Source organism: Aquarana catesbeiana, linkage group LG05, assembly GCF_042186555.1.
Source record: "Aquarana catesbeiana isolate 2022-GZ linkage group LG05, ASM4218655v1, whole genome shotgun sequence".
Lineage (NCBI taxonomy): Eukaryota > Metazoa > Chordata > Amphibia > Anura > Ranidae > Aquarana > Aquarana catesbeiana.
In genome coordinates, this window is record NC_133328.1 from 5620994 (window position 1) to 5639688 (window position 18695).

Genomic DNA, 18695 nt, shown 5'->3' on the forward strand with positions numbered 1-18695 from the left:
GTCCCTCAGCTCCAGCAGTGCTGGTCTCTGACTGGTTTCACAAATGTCACTCAATGGAGCATACTTATTGGGATGCGCCAGCCCTGGATCGGCCTCCCTGGCACTTCCCCCTCTACCTAAGAAAGATAACACAGTTACGGGGCCCTCAGTTTTGCCAGAAGACAGTGGAATGGCAAGCTGCTCACAGGTATCCTGAAAAACGGAAAGGAGCCATTGGTACTGGCCACAGTCAGCTGGGTGTACAAAAAGGAAATTGTCTAAGTAATGTAGTAGTGACTGCAGACCAGCTAATTGGCAAACCGCCCATTCAAGAAAGCTACTGAAAATTTCAAAGCACTAACAAGAAATCTCACAACCCATGGGAGGGTACATGTTAAAAATGTAGCTTCCTTGAAAGTGGCAGCTCAGTAGGTGAAAATATTCCGGGTGACCTGGGAGGAGGTGAAAGACAGACTCAATGTCCGCCTTAGCCAAAGCCGACTGACCAGCAGACCTAATTAGGTGAAGTGCTTGGTCGAAGTTTATCAAGAGAAAGGCGAGAAAAACCCCAGCAAAGCATGATCCAATTTGCTACAGCAGGGGAAAAAATTCCTTCCTGATCCCCGAGAGGCAATCAGATTTTCCCTGGATCAACTTTACCTATAAATGTCAGTACCCAGTTATATTATGTACATTTAGGAAAGTATTTAGACCTTTCTTAAAGCAATCTACTGAGCCAGAACCACCTCTGGAAGGAGTCTATTCCACATTTTCACAGCTCTTACTGTGAACAAACCTTTCCGTATTTGGAGATTAAATCTCTTTTCCCCTAGACATAAAGAGTGCCCCCTTGTCCTCCTTGATGACCTTAAAGTGAATAACTCAACACCAAGTTCACTATATGGACCACATATGTATTTATAAATGTTGATTATATCCCCCTTAACCACTTAAGGACCGCATGCCGCAGATATACTGCGGCAGGACGGTCCTATTGCGTGAGTTGACGTACCCATACATTGTTTTCCTGCACGAGAGATAGGGGCCACAGCTACCCGCGATCGCTCTACAGAAAGGCAGAACGAGGATCTGCCAGTGTAAACAAAGCAGATCCCTGTTCTGTCAGTGGAGTACAGAGTGTTTATCTGTTCCTATTGATCAGGAACAGAGCTCTCTCTGTACTCCCAGTCAGTTCACTCCCCCCACAGTTAGAAACCCCCCCCCTAGGGAACACGTAACCCTTTGATCGCATCCTAGTTGTAACCCCTTCCCTGCCAGTGACATTTATACAGCAATCAGTGCAGTTTTATAGCACTGATCGCTGTATAAATGTCACTGATCCCAAAAAAGTGTCAAAAGTGTCAGATGTGTCCGCCGCACTCCTCTCCTGTACATACCGCTCACTGTCAGACCCTCCACACTCCTCTCCTGTACATTCTGACCACTGTTATACCCTCCACTCTCCTTTCCTGTACATATTGCCCACTGTCATACCCTCCACACTCCTCTCCTGTATATACTGCCCACTGTCTTACCCTCCACACTCCTCTCCTGTACATACTGCCCACTATCATACCCTCCACACTCCTCTCCTATACATACTGCTCACTGTCATACTCTCCACACTCCTCTCCTGTACATACTGCCCAGTGTCCCTCCCTCTACACTCCTCTCCTGTACATACTGCCCACTGTCATACCCTCCACACTCCTCTCCTGTACATTCTGCCCACTGTCATACCCTCCACATTCCTCTCCTGTACATACTGCCCACTGTCATACCCTCCACACTCCTCTCCTGTACATACTGCCAATTGTTATACCTTCTACACTCCTCTCCTGTACATACGGCCCACTGTCATACCTTCCACACTCCTCTCTTGTACATACTGGTCACTGCCATACCCTCCACACTCCTCTACTGTACATACAGCCCACTGTCATACCCTCCACACTCCTCTCCTGTACATACTGCCCACTGTCATACCCTCCACACTCCTCTCCTGTACATTCTGCCCACTGTCATACCCTCCACATTCCTCTCCTGTACATACTGCCCACTGTCATACCCTCCACACTCCTCTCCTGTACATACTGCCCACTGTCATACCCTCCACACTCCTCTCCTGTACATACTGCCCACTGTCATGCCCTCCACACTCCTCTCCTGTACATATTGCCCACTGTCATACCCTCCACACTCCTCTCCTGTACATACTGCCCACTGTCATACCCTCCCCACTCTTCTCCTGTACATTCTGCCCGCTGTCATACCCTCCACACTCCTCTCCTGTACATACTGCCCACTGTCATACCCTCCACACTCCTCTCCTGTACATTCTGCCAACTGTCAAACTCTCCACATTCCTCTCCTGTACATACTGCCTACTGTCATACCCCCCACTCCTCTCCTGTACATTATGCCCACTGTCATACCCTCCACACTCCTCTCCTGTACATACTGCCCACTGTCATACCCTCCACACTCCTCTCCTGTACATACTACCCACTGTCATACCCTCCACACTCCTCTCCTGTACATACCGCCCACTGTAATATCCTCCACACTCCTCTCCTGTACATACCGCCCACTGTCATACCTTCCACATTCCTCTTCTGTAAATACTGCCCACTGTCATACCCTCCACATTCCTGTCCTGTACATACCGCCCACTGTCATACCCTCCACATTTCTCTCCTGTACATACTGCCCACTGTCATACCCTCCACACTCCTCTTCTGTACATACCGCTCACTGTTATACCCTCCACACTCCTCTCCTGTACTGTCAAACCCTCCACATTCCTTTCCTGTACATACTGCCCACTGTCATATGCTATACACTCCTCTCATGTACATACTACCCACTGTCAAACCCTCCGCCCTCCTCTCCTGTACATACTGCCCACTGTCATACCCTTCACACTCCTCTCCTGTACATACTGCCTACTGTCATACCCTCCACATTCCTCTCCTGTACATAGTGCCCACTGTCATACCCTCCACACTCCTCTCCTATAAATACCAGCCACTGTCATACCGTCCACACTCCTCTCCTGTACATACTGCTCACTGTAATACCCTCCACGCTCCTCTTCCCTACTGTCATACCCTCCACACTCCTTTCCTGTACATACTGCCCACTGTCATATCCTCCACACTCCTCTCCTGTACATACTGCCCACTGTCATATCCTCCACACTCCTCTCCTGTACATACTGCCCTCTGTCATGATCTCCACACTCCTGGGGATGGGGCGGAGCGTCGCTACAGAGGAGCGCTCCGTAGGAGGCCTGGCGCCACTGTTCCCCCCGCACACCCGCTCAGCTCGCAACAGAGAGGAGGAGGCTGGGAAGCCGCAAAGACGTCGTCACCGTGAGATGCTACTGGCGCGGCCCGGAGTGAGATAGAGAGGGGAAGCCACTCGTCCCTGGCAGCCGCTGGGATCGAACCGCACCACTGTCGCTGGTGCTGGATACCTGGAGCTTGGAGCTCCGAAGTAACGGACAGAGAAGCTGCCGTAAGCGGCTCTGGAGGTACAGGTTGGCTCAACATTAGCAAGGTAACGCTGCAGCTGGAGGGGGGTGAGCCAGCATGGGGATACACAGAAATAGGAGCAGGGAGAAGTAAGAGGTGATGAGAGCTCTGTGTATGCTGATGCCCCCCCCCCTGTATTCCCCCTGCTCCCCCTCTGAAGTGTCTATGGTAAGAAAGCAGCCGGAAAACAGGGTAAGAAATTAAACTGTACTCTATATATACATCTCTAGGAAAATTAACCCTGCTACATACTATTGAGATATCCGGATTTAAGATTTAAAGAGCTCATGATATGTGTTAAAAGGCTGAAGGAACAATCTCCAGAACAATAACGAATAGATGAGATGTGTTTGAGATGTGCTTGCCTATATGCAGATGTCCTTGGCAGATGAACTGTTTATTTATTTACTCAGAGTGAGCACCTGTGTTTACCTGCACCCCCCCCCCCCCCCTCGGATCTCTGCGATTTTTCAAGATAGAGGAGGAACTGAAGTAGGGGGAAGCAGAAGCAGACTAGTCACTTATATAAATCTCCAGGAGAACTGACTGGGCTTCGTGTCTATGAGAATAGTTGGAGTGGAAAATTAAAATCTCAACTTTGAGTGTAGATTGTAATGACAATTTCTACAACAGTAATAACCCTCTGAGACGCCTGTACTAGACCACAGTTGATTTGCGCAGACGGTCCTATTGTTTTTGCTTTTTTTTTTTTCTCTTTTTTTCCCCACGAATATTTTAACGTGGGAACCCTCTCTGACCCCTTTTGATGTTTAAAGGCTAAGAAGCCCTAAGTATTTGGCTTAAGTACTGGCTATCCTGGGCTACTTGGACTTTACAGTGAACACTTAGCATAGGGACAGAAGGGTAGAGAGGTAGGTGCAAGATTAGCTCAAGAAGAGTCGCATATCCTAAGCCTGGGTTTGGTGGTTAAAGCTCATCTATCATCCCGATAAACAGGGTATAAAAGAGGCCAGACAATAGTCCTGCGGTGTTCTTGGGAGGTGAATATTCCCGCCCAGACCTGACGTGCAGGGTTGCATGTGGGCCTGGGGGATCCCCCATGGAATCAATATAAGAGCCTCTGCATAGGCGGATACAAGTGACTCGCTCACTTGTATATGAGGGTTAAGAGAGGGAACTGAGGGAGTTGGCCCCTGATTCCGCCAAGGAGTAATTTGTGTACAACCACTAGGTCTCGTGTCTAGGCTCGCACTAATCTTCCGGGGTAGGGTGGAGTACTTCGAGGCCTGTGGAGATGAGGGGGAAGGCAACTAAAGGTAGTAAAGGAACTGTAACCATACCAAGCCCAGGTGGGATTCAGCGATACATGTCAACTGAAGCTAGCATGTTGGAAGAACCTCAAGAAAGTCCCAGATTGGGAGTATCCTCACGCCCAGGAATAAACAAACAGAAAGGGGCATCAGAAGAGAACAGAGGTAAAAGCGTAAGAGCAAGGATCAGCGGAAGCCAGCAGATGTACGGTTCTGAGACACAGGAAGGCCCTTACAGGAGAACTGAGGAGGTAGATAATCCAGGGGGGAATAAACCAACACTGCAGCTCACACAGGAGGAAGTCCCACATATTAGAGAAATGCTTTCTGAATTGCTACTGAAACTGGAGACCTCCCTAAAAAAAGAGATTGCGACTGTAAGGGTAGACATCGGGCATGTATTGAAAAGGGTGGAGGAGATGGAGGACAGATTGGAAGAACACGAGCGGAGGCTAGATGGTATGAGTATGCAAATAAGAGACCTGCAAAGGGCAAATGGAAGTCTCCTTTATAAATTAGAAGACCAGGAGAACCGCAGCCGACGCAAAAACCTGCAAATCAAGGGTCTTCCAGAGAAATTTGGGAAGGAAGAGCTGACGCCGGTACTACAGCAATTGCTAAACCCATTGTTGGATAGAGAAATAACGCCCCCCCTGAAAGTAGATAGAGCCCATAGGGTCGCACGATACCCTAGAAATACATCAGAGAATCCAAGAGATGTGATGGTGAAGTTCCATTATGAGGATGAAAAAGTTAAAATTTTGGGAAAACTGCGACATCGGCCAGGCCTAAGCCTTAAAGGGGCAGAGATACAGGTTTACTCAGATCTATCAGCAGAGACCCTCGCAAGAAGGAGGCTGTTGAAGCCGCTGACAGGGCTATTCAAAACGACAGAAATATCATATCAATGGGGGTTCCCGGCTTGCTTAATTGGAAAAAGGAATGGACGAACGGAAGTGCTTAGATTTCCAGAAGACCTCGAGGACTTTTGTTGCAAGTTGGACATTGCCCCTCCACGTATCCCTGGTTGGGGCGTGGAAGAGATTGCAGCTCCAGCGCGAGATACAATATGGCGGAGGGAGGGTAGGGGCACAACGGTTAATGCAAGCTAGTACCCAAGAGGTATAGTTAAGGAAAGAAGTGTAGTGCTGACATGAGCGGGGCGAGGGTGCCGGGGCGATACGGGGAATCCTCACGACATGAGCCCTACAGGGGTATGGGTGCAGGGTGGCATCTGATTGAGGGAGGCCACCTGATCCATATTTTGAACAGAGGAGTCTGCCCCGCTAAATAGGCGATCTGTTCCAGATGGGGGGCGCGGGGGGTTGGAGGGAGGGGGGGCGGGAAGGGAAGGTGGGGTAGAGGGGGGGGTGTGCGGGTGTGCCTTTTTTTTTTTTTTTTTTTTTTTTTTTTGGTGTTTTGTTTTGTTTTTCTTTTTCTTCCTCTCTCTCTCCTGCTATGCCTCATGGGATTGGCCAGACGCTCCTTCCAGTAATGAAAAATGGGAGTAGAAAATTTTGTTACATATAACGTGAGGGGACTGAATACAGAAAAAAAAGCTATAAAATTAATCAGGAGCTGCAGCTCCTGGGCGCAAACGTGGTGTTTTTGCAAGAAACCTATGTTACGCACTCAGGTAGGGGATTAACATCGCACTAGTTTCCAAAGTGGTTCTATGGGGATGCAGGATCAGTACATTCAGGGGGGGTAGCTATAGGGTTCGATAGAACAATGACGTTTGAAGAAGAGGAGCGATTGGCCGATCCTGGAGGCAGGTTCCTGTTTGTGAAAGGGAAAATGTTTGAGACGCGGATTACATTGGTGAATATCTATGCTCCTAATAGAAACCCGGAGAACTTCTTAAAGAGAATTTTGACGAAACTAGAATCTTTTAAAAAAGGCAAACTAATAGTCGTAGGGGACTTGAACCTGTGTATGGACCCTGAGGTGGACACGTCAAGGGGCGAGTTAAGATCAGGTACACAGGGAGGGACACTCAAAAAAATGTTAAAACGCCTTCAATTAATGGATGCGTGGAGGATAAGCCACTTAAAAGATCGTGATTATACTTTCTTCTCCCCTGCTCACAGATCATTCTCAAGGCTAGACTACATTTTAATAGAACATCAGTTGGTCCCTTTCCTGAAGGCAGCAGAAATGAAGGCTATTACCCTGTCCGATCATGCACCGGTGAAAATCCAAGTAGAGATCGCCGGGGTGGATCGGCCTAGTTGGAGACTTAACGACTCCCTCACTCAAATAGAGCAGGAATTAAAAAGTTACTTTGAGATTAATGATACAGAGGATATATCCAGGTCCACCCTTTGGGAAGCACACAAAACCTATATAAGAGGGATTTGGATTGCTATTGGAACGAGGAAAAAACAAGAGAGGGGGGAAAAGTTGACACGCTTATATAGGGAGATTCAGGAAGTAGAACAGAGTACAAGACCCAGGGGGCTCCCAGAAAAGCATGAGCTAATTAAGAAAAGAAGAGACCTGAATGAGTTGCTGGAGAAGGAAAGGAAGAGCGCTTTCGACATGATAAATAGAGACATGTATCGAGAAGGGAATAAATCAGGAAAGTGGATGGCTAGAAGGATCAGGGAAAAAAAGAATAGGACCTTTATACCTAAAATGAGAGATGAAGAGGGGAACCTAGAATTTTCTACTCCTAAAATTGCTAGAATATTCCAGTCTTACTACAGTGCCCTATACAAGGTAGGCCGGAAAGAGAGATTGAGTGATAACATGAAGGAAAGGATAAGGGAGTACCTGCAGGGACTAGACCTTCCCAGGGCAGAGAGGGATATGGTTGAGCGTCTTGATGCCCCCATATCCCAAGCGGAGGTAGAAAAGGCGATAAAGAACACTGCCCTGGGAAAGAGCTCGGGCCCCGACGGATACTCTGTAGCATACTATAAAAAATTTTCTAAAAAACTTGTACCCAAATTTGTGTGACTATTTGAATGCCCTCGGGGAGAATGAAGAGTCCCGAGAAGAATCCCTATTAGCGTATATTACCCTTATCCTGAAAGAAGGAAAGGATCCAGCCTCCCCCGGAAGCTATAGACCTCACTGCTAAACGTAGATACAAAAATCTTCGCTAAAATACTTGCAGATAGGTTGAAAGTTGGATTAAAACAGTGGATACATAATGACCAGGTGGGATTTGTCCCGGGTAGGGAGGGGAGGGACAATTCCCTAAAAACATTTCTTCTCATGCAGGAAGTAATCAGGAGCGATATCCCAGCAGCTTTGCTATCAATCGATGCCGAAAAGGCACTCGATAGAGTGGATTGGGGATTTATGACTGAAACCTTGAAACATCTAGGACTGGGGGAGAGGATGATGAGATGGATCCTTTCATTATATAGGCACCCCAAGGCGAGGATTAGAGTGAATGGGACCCTGTCTTGTCCCCTTGAACTTTTTAACGGGACAAGGCAGGGTTGCCATCTCTCCCCGATTTTTGTTTATTTTATCCTTAGAGCCACTTCTAGCGGCTTTTCGTAAGAATGAAGACATTCAGGGAATCAAGGTTGGCGCGAAGGAGTACAAAATAGCAGCATTTGCTGACGATTTGCTATGCTTCATTACCTGCCCTAGAACGACAATCCTCATGGCGCTCAAGGAATTTGAGCACTATGGGGGATTGGCAAACTTTAAAATAAACATGAGCAAGTCAGAGCTCCTAAATATATCAATCCCTAAGCGAGAGCAGAGAGCACTTGAAGCTGGGCTCCCATTTGTATGGTGTGAGAGGGAACTGGCTTATCTAGGTATAAAAATACTACCCTCACCGGGGGACTTGTTCGCCGCTAATTATATGCCCCTACTCAACAAAACTAAAGATCTATTGGGGAGGTAGAGATATAAAGCCCTGTCGTGGATCGGCAGGATAAATGCGATTAAAATGTTTGTGCTGCCCATGTTAATATACACTTTTCAAATGGTCCCAATAGCGATCCCCCCTACATTTTTGTTAAACTACATTCTTTAATTTTAAGATTTATATGGGCACGCTGGCGCCCTAGGGTAGCATATGACACTTTGACGAAGGATAAAAAATTGGGAGGGTTAGGTGCACCGGACTTTAAAAAATATTACCAGTCGGTTGTTATCTCCAGGATACTTGACTGGCTACACAGTAAACAGGAGAAAAGTTGGGTGAACATAGAAGTAGCACTGAGTGGGGCGGATATAGAAAAATTAATATGGAACCCTCCACAATATAGGGATCTGGGAAATAGAGTTAATTTTTTGACTAGGAACACTTTTAGAATTTGGGATAGGGTAAGCAAGAGCTGCCATTGGGAATTTAACTCACCACTATTATCAATATTAAATACGGATTATTTTTTACCTGGGAAGGAGGAACACTTATATTTCACGAGATGGGCAAAAAAAGATGTAATACAACTACAGGATGTGATGAGAGGAAATAGATTGTACACTTACACTGAAATCACACAGGCCTGGGGGAACAAACCACTGGACAAGTGGAGGTACGCCCAGATACAGCACTTTACATGATCACTGCCACAACCACTGAGAGGAAAAGACCAGTTAAGGGTCATAGAAAAATTATTAAGCACCCCCACGTGTGTGAAAGGAAGTATTTCTAAATTATATAGCGTTCTAAGGGGGGAAGCTAGTAAAGGATACCCCACTTTCTTGGAGAAGTGGGAAAAGGAAATAGGAGGCTTAGAAGGTGAAGCACACAGAAGATTTTAAAGATGGTTTATTTAACGGCAAGAGACTCCCGGACACATGAAATGGCCTATAAGGCGATAGCAAGATGGCATAGGACGCCCCAGAAGGTGCATGAATACGATGCTGAGACCCCACCAACTTGCTGGAGAGGATGTGGAAAAATTGGCACCCTTGCCCACCTTTGGTGGGAGTGTTCCAAAATCCAGGAGTATTGGGGAGAAGACCTGGGCGAAATACAACAGATAACGGGGGAGCAGGTCAAAAAAAATCCCTGTACGTGTCTGTTCCATGATACGGAGAGAGAGATTTCCCAATACACCAAGTCAGTAATCCCATCCCTTCTAAACGCGGCTAAAGCACTGATCCCGTGTCATTGGAAGGGGGTGGAAGCCCCAAGGATGAAGGAATGGATAATAAGGGTAGAATGGGTTAGAGGAATGGAAGAAGCAAGACACTCGATGGAAGGCCGGTGAGATAAATACACTAGGACTTGGGCAAGATGGCATGAGTATAGGAACACAGAGAGGTACATGACAATTATGGATGCTTGAGGATCGTAGAGGGGGGAGAGAGAGGGAGGATGGGGGGACCCCCCCCCTTTTTTTTTTTTGTTTGTTTTTGTGGGGGTGGGGGGAAGGGGGGAGAAAAATAGATAAGTAAATATTGGTACCTTCAGTGGATAAAAGGGAAAGGGAAAACCTTTTAAAAGTTTTGTATCAAAGAGATTACAATTTTTCTTAAGCCACAATGATGCGAAAAAGAGAGGGGGCCCAGCGTAAATGACGCAGCTGACTTAAAATCTCTCTAAAAGCTTGCTGATGTGGAAAAAAAAGAATAAAAAAGGGAGAAAGGAAAAAAAAAAAATAATCTCCACACTCCTCTCCTGTACATACTGCTCACTGTTATACCCTCCACACTCCTCTCCTGTACATACTGCCCACTGTCATACCCTCCACACTCCTCTCCTATATATACCACCCACTGTCATACCCTCCACACTCCTTTCCTGTACATACTACCCACTGTCATACCCTCCGCACTCCTCTCCTGTGCATACCACCCACTGTCATACCCTCCACACTCCTCTCCTGTACATACCGCCCACTGTCATACCCTCCACACTCCTCTCCTGTACATACTTGCCCACTGTCATACCCTCCACACTCCTCTCCTGTACATACTGCCCACTGTCATACCCTCCACACTCCTCTCCTATACATACTGCCCACTGTCATACCCTCCACACTCCTATCTTGTACATACTGCCCACTGTCATACCCTCCACACTCCTCTCCTATACATACTGCCCACTGTCATACCCTCCACACTCCTATCCTGTACATACTGCCCACTGTCATACCCTCCACACTCCTCTCCTGTACATACTGCCCACTGTCATACCCTCCACATTTATCTCCTGTACATACTGCCCTCTGTCATACCCTCCACACTCCTCTCCTGTACATACCGCCCACTGTCATACCCTCCACATTCCTCTCCTGTACATACTTGCCCACTGTCATACCCTCCGCACTCCTCTCCTGTGCATACCACCCACTGTCATACCCTCCACACTCCTCTCCTGTACATACCGCTCAATGTCATACCCTCCACACTCCTCTTCTTCTGTACTGCCATATCCTCCACAATCCTCTAATGTACATAATGCCCACTGTCATACCCTCCACACTCCTCTCCTGTACATACTGCCCACTGCCATACCCTCCACGCTCCATGCTTTCCTGCAGTGAATCGTCTCCTCGGCTCTGGGGCAGGATCTGGCTGTGACGTCAGGAGGGGAGAGAGGAGCACGAGGGAAACCCCCAGGACAGCAGGTACAATGATTGAAAAAATTATATCAGTGTTATGGGCACTGGCAGTGGCAGCATTTGATGGGCACAGTGTTAGCATTTAATGGGCACAGTGTTAGCATTTGATGGGCACAGTGGCTACATTTGATGGGCACAGTGGCAGCATTTGATGGGCACAGTGGCTACGTTTGATGGGCACAGTGGCAGCATTTGATGGGCACAGTGGCTACGTTTGATGGGCACAGTGGCTGCAATTGATGAGCACAGTGGCTGCGTTTGAGGGCACAGTGGCTGCAATTGATGGGCACAGTGACTGCGTTTGATGGGCACAGTGACTGTGTTTGATGGGGCACAGTGGCTGTGTTTGGCTCAGTGGCTGAGTTTGATGGGGCACAGTGAGGCTGCAATTGATGGGCACAGTGGCTGCATTTGATGGCACAGTGGCTGCATTTGATGGCACAGTGGCTACATTTGATGGCACAAAGGCGGCAATTGATGGGCACAGTGGCTGTTTGATGGGGCACAGTGGCTGTGTTTGATGGGGCACAGTGAGGCTGCAATTGATGGGCACAGTGGCTGCATTTGAGGGCACAGTGGCTGCATTTGATGGCACAAAGGCGGCAATTGATGGGCACAGTTGCGACAATTGATGGGCACAGTGGCTGTGTTTGATGGGGCACAGTGGCTGTGTTTGATGGCACAGTGGCTGAGTTTGATGGGGCACAGTGAGGCTGTAATTGATGGGCACAGTGGCTGCATTTGATGGGCACAGTGGCTGCATTTAATGGCACAGTGGCTGAGTTTGATGGGGCACAGTGAGGCTGCAATTGATGGACACAGTGGCTGAGTTTGATAGGGCACAGTGAGGCTGCAATTGATGGACACAGTGGCTGCGTTTGATGGCACAGTGGCTGCATTTGATGGCACAATGGCTGCGTTTGATGGCATAGTGGCTGCGTTTGATGGGCACAGTGAGACCCCCCCCGTGATAGCTTTAAAAACTCAGCAGCTACAAATACTGTAGCTGCTTACGTTTTAATATTAGGACACTTACCTGTCCAGGGATCCAGCGATGTCGACACCTCAGCCGATTTTCAGATTGGCTCTCGGGTTTTGCCACCATCATTCATGGTAAGGGAAACCGACCGGTTCCCTACTGCACATGTGCGAAGCGCGTTGCACTTTCTGAATGGCCCAGTGGAGGAAGGAGGAGAGGGGGCAAACTTCAGAGGGGACAGCGCAGTCTCCTGGAAGGGCACCTGTCAGAAACAGGTACCCGTTCCCCCCTGAAAGGTGCCAAATAAGCCTAAAGAGGAAGGGGTGTGGTTTACAGATGATAGGGTGGGTCTTAAACAGGAAGGGGTGTGGCCTCGGCAGGATGGGGTGGGTCGTATTCAAATTAGGGGGGTGCATGCGTTTAGTCAGGCCTAGGGCAGCACAAAACCTAAATACACCACTGCTCCTGTACATACTGCCCACTGTCATACCCTCCACACTCCTCTCCTGTACATACCGCTCACTGTCATATCCTTCACACTCCTCTTTTGTACTGTCATACCCTCCACACTCCTTTCCTTTACATACTGCCCACTGTCATATCCTCCAAACTCTTCTCCTGTACATACTGCCCACTGTCATACCCTCCACACTCCTCTGCTGTAGATACTGCCCACTGTCATACCTCCACACCCCTCTTCTGTACATACTGCCCACTGTCATACCCTCCACACTCCTCTCCTGTACATACCGCCCACTGTCATATGCTCCACACTCCTTTCCTGTACATACTGCCCACTGTCATATCCTCCACACCTCTCCTGTACATACTGCCCACTGTCATACCCTCCACACTCCTCTCCTGTACATACTGCCCTCTGTCATATCCTCCACACTCCTCTCCTGTACATACCGCTCACTGTCATATCCTCCACACTCTTCTTCTGTACTGTCATACCCTCCACACTCCTTTCCTGTACATACTGCCCACTGTCATATCCTCAACATTCCTCTCCTGTACATATTGCCCACTGTCATACCCTCCACACTCCTCTCCTGTACATACTTGCCCACTGTCATACCCTCCACACTCTCACTGTCATATCCTCCACACTCTTCTTCTGTACTGTCATACCCTCCACACTCCTTTCCTGTACATACTGCCCACTGTCATATCCTCCACACTCCTTTCCTGTACATACTGCCCACTGTCATACCCTCCACACTCCTCTCCTGTACATACTTGCCCACTGTCATACCCTCCACACTCCTCTGCTGTACATACTGCCCACTGTCATACCTCCACACTCCTCTTCTGTACATACTGCCCACTGTCATACCCTCCACACTCCTCTCCTGTACATACCGCCCACTGTCATATGCCCCACACTCCTTTCCTGTACATACTGACCACTGTCATATCCTCCACACTTCTCCTGTACATACTGCCCACTGTCATACCCTCCATACTCCTCTCCTGTACATACTTGCCCACGGTCATACCCTCCACACTCCTCTCCTGTACATACTGCCCACTGTCATACACTCCACACTCCTCTCCTGTACATACTACCCACTGTCATACCCTCTGCACTCCTCTCCTGTGCATACTACCCACTGTCATATCCTCCATACTTCTCTCCTGTACATACCGCCCACTGTCATACCCTCCACACTCCTCTCCTGTACATACCGGCCACTGTCATACCCTCCACACTACTCTCCTGTACATACCGCTCACTGTTATACCCTTCACACTCCTCTTCTTTACTGTCATACCCTCCACATTCGTTTCCTGTACATACTGCCCACTGTCATATCCTCCACACTCCTCTCCTGTACATACTGTCCACGGTCATATCCTCCACACTTCTCTCCTGTACATACTGCCCACTGTCATATCCTATACACTCCGCTCCTGTACATACTACCCACTGTCAAACCCTCCACATTCCTCTCCTGTACATACTGCCCACTGTCATACCCTCCACACTCCTCTCCTGTACATACTGCTCACTGTCATACCCTCCACACTCCTCTTCTGTACTGTAATACCCTCCACATTCCTCTCCTGTACATACTGCCCACTGTCATACCCTCCACACTCCTCTCCTGTACAAACTGCTCACTGTAATACCCTCCACGCTCTTCTTCTGTACTGTCATACCCTCCACACTACTCTCCTGTACATACCGCTCACTGTCATACCCTCCACACTACTCTCCTGTACATACTGCCCACTGTCATACTCTCCACACTCTTCTCCTGTACATAACGCTCACTGTCATACTCTCCACATTCCTTTCCTGTACATCCTGCCCACTGTCATTTCCTTCACACTCCTCTCCTGTACATACTACCCACTGTCAAACCCTCCGCACTCCTCTCCTGTACATACTGCCCACTGTCATACCCTCCACACTCCTCTCCTGTACAACACTCTCACTGTTATACCCTCCACACTGCTTTCATGCATGCACTTCCCACTACAACACCTCATTAACATAGTTTCTTACATCCTTAACCTTTCCCATTCTGGAACAGGTACACTTTAGCTAATATGTTTCACGGTGTTGTAATGTACTGTAGGTAATACAACTTCCTCACTCAAAAAAATAAATAAATCTAAATATTAAAACAACATTAAAACAATCAAGTGTTTAATGCTCTAAAGCCGCAGAGTTGCTACTTTTATTTATTTTACATTTATTATGTTGTATTACAATTAGAATTTATTGTTTACAGAAAAACATGCAACAGCCACACTATCAATATCATTATTATTATTATTATTATTATTATTATTATACAGGATTTATATAACGCCGAGTTTATGCAGGGCTTTACAACATTAGGGCAAACAGTACAAGTACAATACAATTCAATACAGCAGGAATCAGAGGGCCCTGCTCATTAGAGCTTACAATCTAGGAGGGAGGGTCAAGTTATACAAAAGGGTAATAGCTGTGGGGGATGAGCTAATGGAGAAAATAGTGCAGTTGTTAGATGGAGGCAGGATAGGCTTCTCTGAAGAGGAAAGTTTTCAGGGATTGCCTAAAAGTGGATAAATTTGGAGACAGTCTGACAGATTGGGGTAGGGAATTCCAGAGGATGGGCGAGGCTCGGGAGAAGTCCTAAAGGCGGATATGGGAGGAGGTGATGAGGGAGCTAGAGAGCAGGAGGTCCTGGCAGGAACGGAGATGGCGATTAGGTATTTTGAGACTAGGCTAGTGATGTAGCTGGGGGCAGAGTTGTGGATAGCTTTGCAACTTATTGTTAGTATTTTGAATTTAATTTGTTGGGTGAGTGGTAGCCAATGCAGGGATTGGCAGAGAGGGGTAGCAGACACTGAGCGGTTTGTAAGGTGGATGAGTCTGGCAGCAGCATTCATGATGGACTGAAGGGGGGATAGTCTATTTAAAGGTAAGCCAATGAGGAGGGAGTTGCAGTAGTTGAGGCGAGAGATAACCAGGGAGTGAATCAGGAGCTTTGTGGTTTCATTGGTTAGAAAGGGACGTAGTTTAGAGATGTTGCAAGGGTTGAGGTGGCAAGCTTTGGAAAGTCACATAAAAATATATAAATTGCGGCGCTAGAAATAGTCCAAAGAAATCTGAAGAATGGGAGTAATCAAATCACCAGATACAGTGTAGACATGAAAAGGGCACTCGTCACCATGTGATAATGTAGTCTACTTACCAGAAGGTAATATGGTTTAAGCATGTATGGATATATCTCAATGGCATCCAGCAGATCTAGCTCCCTGGAACCCCTCGTCACCATAAACAGCAGCCTCCATATAGCTTCCTTCACAAATCTACAACTCCCAGCAATCGCATCAGAGATGGAGCTTTCCAATGTATGGTCAAGTGCTCGGGAAAAGAAATGAAGCACCCATAGTGAAGCCTGTCTCCATGTGTTCATCTCTGTGAGGAGGGAGTTGCAGTAGTCGAGGCGAGAGATAACCAGGGAGTGAATCAGGAGCTTTGTGGTTTCATTGGTTAGAAAGGGACGTAGTTTAGAGATGTTGCAAGGGTTGAGGCGGCAAGCTTTGGAAAGTGATTGGATGTGGGGCCGAAAGGAGAGTTCAGAGTCCAGGATAACACCTAGCACCCTGACATGTGGGGACGGGTGGATGGTTTTGCCATTGCTCTTGACAGAGAAGTCAGGGGAAGAGGCACATGGGGGAGGAAATATTATAAGCTCGGTTTTGGACAAGTTAAGTTTGAGGAAGTGGTGTGACATCCATACAGATATGTCGGTTAGTAAGTTAGTGATGTGTGAGGAGACTGATGGCGTGAGTTGAGGGGTGGAGAGATAGATTTGTGTGTCGTCAGCATAGAAATGATATTGAAAGCCGTGAGAGGCTATCAGCTGACCCAGGGAAGGTGTAGATTGAAAATAAAAGAGGTCAAAGAACAGAACCTTGGGGGACCCCGACAGAGAAGGTAAGAGGAGTGTAGGAAGTAGAATTGTAAGTGACACTGAAGGTGTGTTGGGATAGGTAGGATGAGAGCCACTGAAGAGCACAGTCACGGAGACCGAGGGAGTAAAGTTTTTTGAGGAGGAGGGGGTGGTCAACCGTGTCAAAGGCAGCTGAAAGATCCAGAAGTAGGAGTGCAGAATAGTGTCCGTTGGTTTTTGCAGTTAGTAGGCCATTTGTGAGTTTTAAAAGAGCAGTTTCTGTGGAGTGTTGAGGGCGAAATCCAGATTGAAGGGGATCAAGAAGGTTGTTTTTAATGAGGTGGTCACTCGGTTGTAAACCAGGCGCTCAGGTAGTTTAGAGGAAAAGGGGAGCAAGGAGATAGGGCGTAGGTTGTTAAGATTGGTAGGTCCAAGGACGGCTTTTTAAGTATGGGAGTGACCAGTGCATGTTTTAGAGCATTGGGGAAGATGCCAGAGGTGAGGGAGAGATTGAAGATGTGGGTTAGAGAGTGTAGGATGGGGTCAGAGGGCGACCGTAGCATTTGAGAGGGAATAGGGTCCAGGGGACAGGTGGTTAGGTGGGCGATAGAAAGGAGTTTAGCAACTTTGTCTGTAGTAGTAGATTTGAATAGGGGGAGTGTCAGTTGTACCTGTTGACATGGGGTCTTAGCTAGGGGAGATAACTGAAGAGTGGAGATTTTATCACGGATTGTATCAATCTTGTTTTTGAAGTGATTAGCGATCTCCTGGGCAGTGAGTAAGTCAGTGGGTAGAGGCGGTGGAGGACAAAGTAGAGAGTTGAAGGTAGAGAAGAGTTTACGGGGACTGGATGAGAAGGTGTTAATAAGAGTTGTAAAATTAGGTTTGCTTGGCAGTGTGGAGGAAAGAATAGTATTTTTGGAGGGCAGATTTGTATTGGTTGAAGTCTTTGAGAGACTTAGTCTTGTGCCACAGACGCTCAAGAGAGCCACTATGTTTTTTGAGAATTTTAGTGTCATCTGTTTGCCAGGGTTGTAGGGGTCGAGGCCTGATTCTGCGTGTAGTGAGGGGAGCGAGCTTGTCCAGGGTGGAGGACAGGGATTTATTGTAGATGGACGTGGCTTGGTTGGGGCAGGACAGGGGAGAGATTTTGTCATAGGAGGTGGTCAGTAGCAGAATAGAGAGAGGAGTTGAAGTTGCGAAAGTTTCTACGGGTGATGGTTAAGCGATTAGAGGGAAAGGTGGTGGAAGACAGGGGGAGAGAGAAACTAATAAGGTGATGGTCGGAGAGAGGAAAAAGGATTGTTTGAGAAGTTGCATGGAGTGCATAGGTAGGAGAATACAAGGTCAAGGGTGTTCCCATCAGAGTGAGTAGAAGCCTGTACCCATTGCTTCAGGTCAAATGAAGAGGCTAGACTAAGAAGTTTAGAAGTAGCAGGAGTGTTTGTATTAGCAGGGATGTTGAAATCACCGAGAAGGATTGTGGGAATTTTCGAAGAGAGAAAGTAGGGTAGCCAGGCAGAAAACTCATCAAGGAAAGTCGATAATGGTCCAGGGGGCTGGTAGATGACAGCAATTCTTAGGGAAGTAGGAGCGAATAGACATATACAGTGGGCTTCGAATGATGAGAGGGAAAAAGAGGGAGGAGAGTGAATAACCTGGAAGGTGCTCTGGGGGGATAGGAGGAATCCCACTCCACCTCCCTTGCGTCCATGAGGCCTAGGGGAGTGAGTCCAGTGAAGGCCACCCTGGGAGAGGGAAGCAGGAGAAGGCTTGTCAGATTCGTAGAGCCAGGTTTCGGTGAGAGCAAGTAGATTAAAGGAATTAGTGACAAAGAGGTCATGAACAGCAGTGATTTTGTTGCAGACAGAACGGGCGTTCCAGAGGGTGCAGGAGAGAGGGAGGCTGGCGTTGGGAAGAAGAGGAATGGAGACTAAATTGCTTAGATTGCGACTACTGTCAGAGGGTGTAGGGTGATGGTGATG

The 18695-nt window shown here is 47.7% G+C and overlaps 1 protein-coding gene across 6 annotated transcripts in view; it reads right to left on the reverse strand.

Moving 5' to 3' along the window:
* Positions 1-18695, reverse strand: part of LOC141144050 (NACHT, LRR and PYD domains-containing protein 6-like) — a 373857-nt gene that overhangs the window by 118022 nt on the left and 237140 nt on the right. The window lies entirely within an intron of this gene.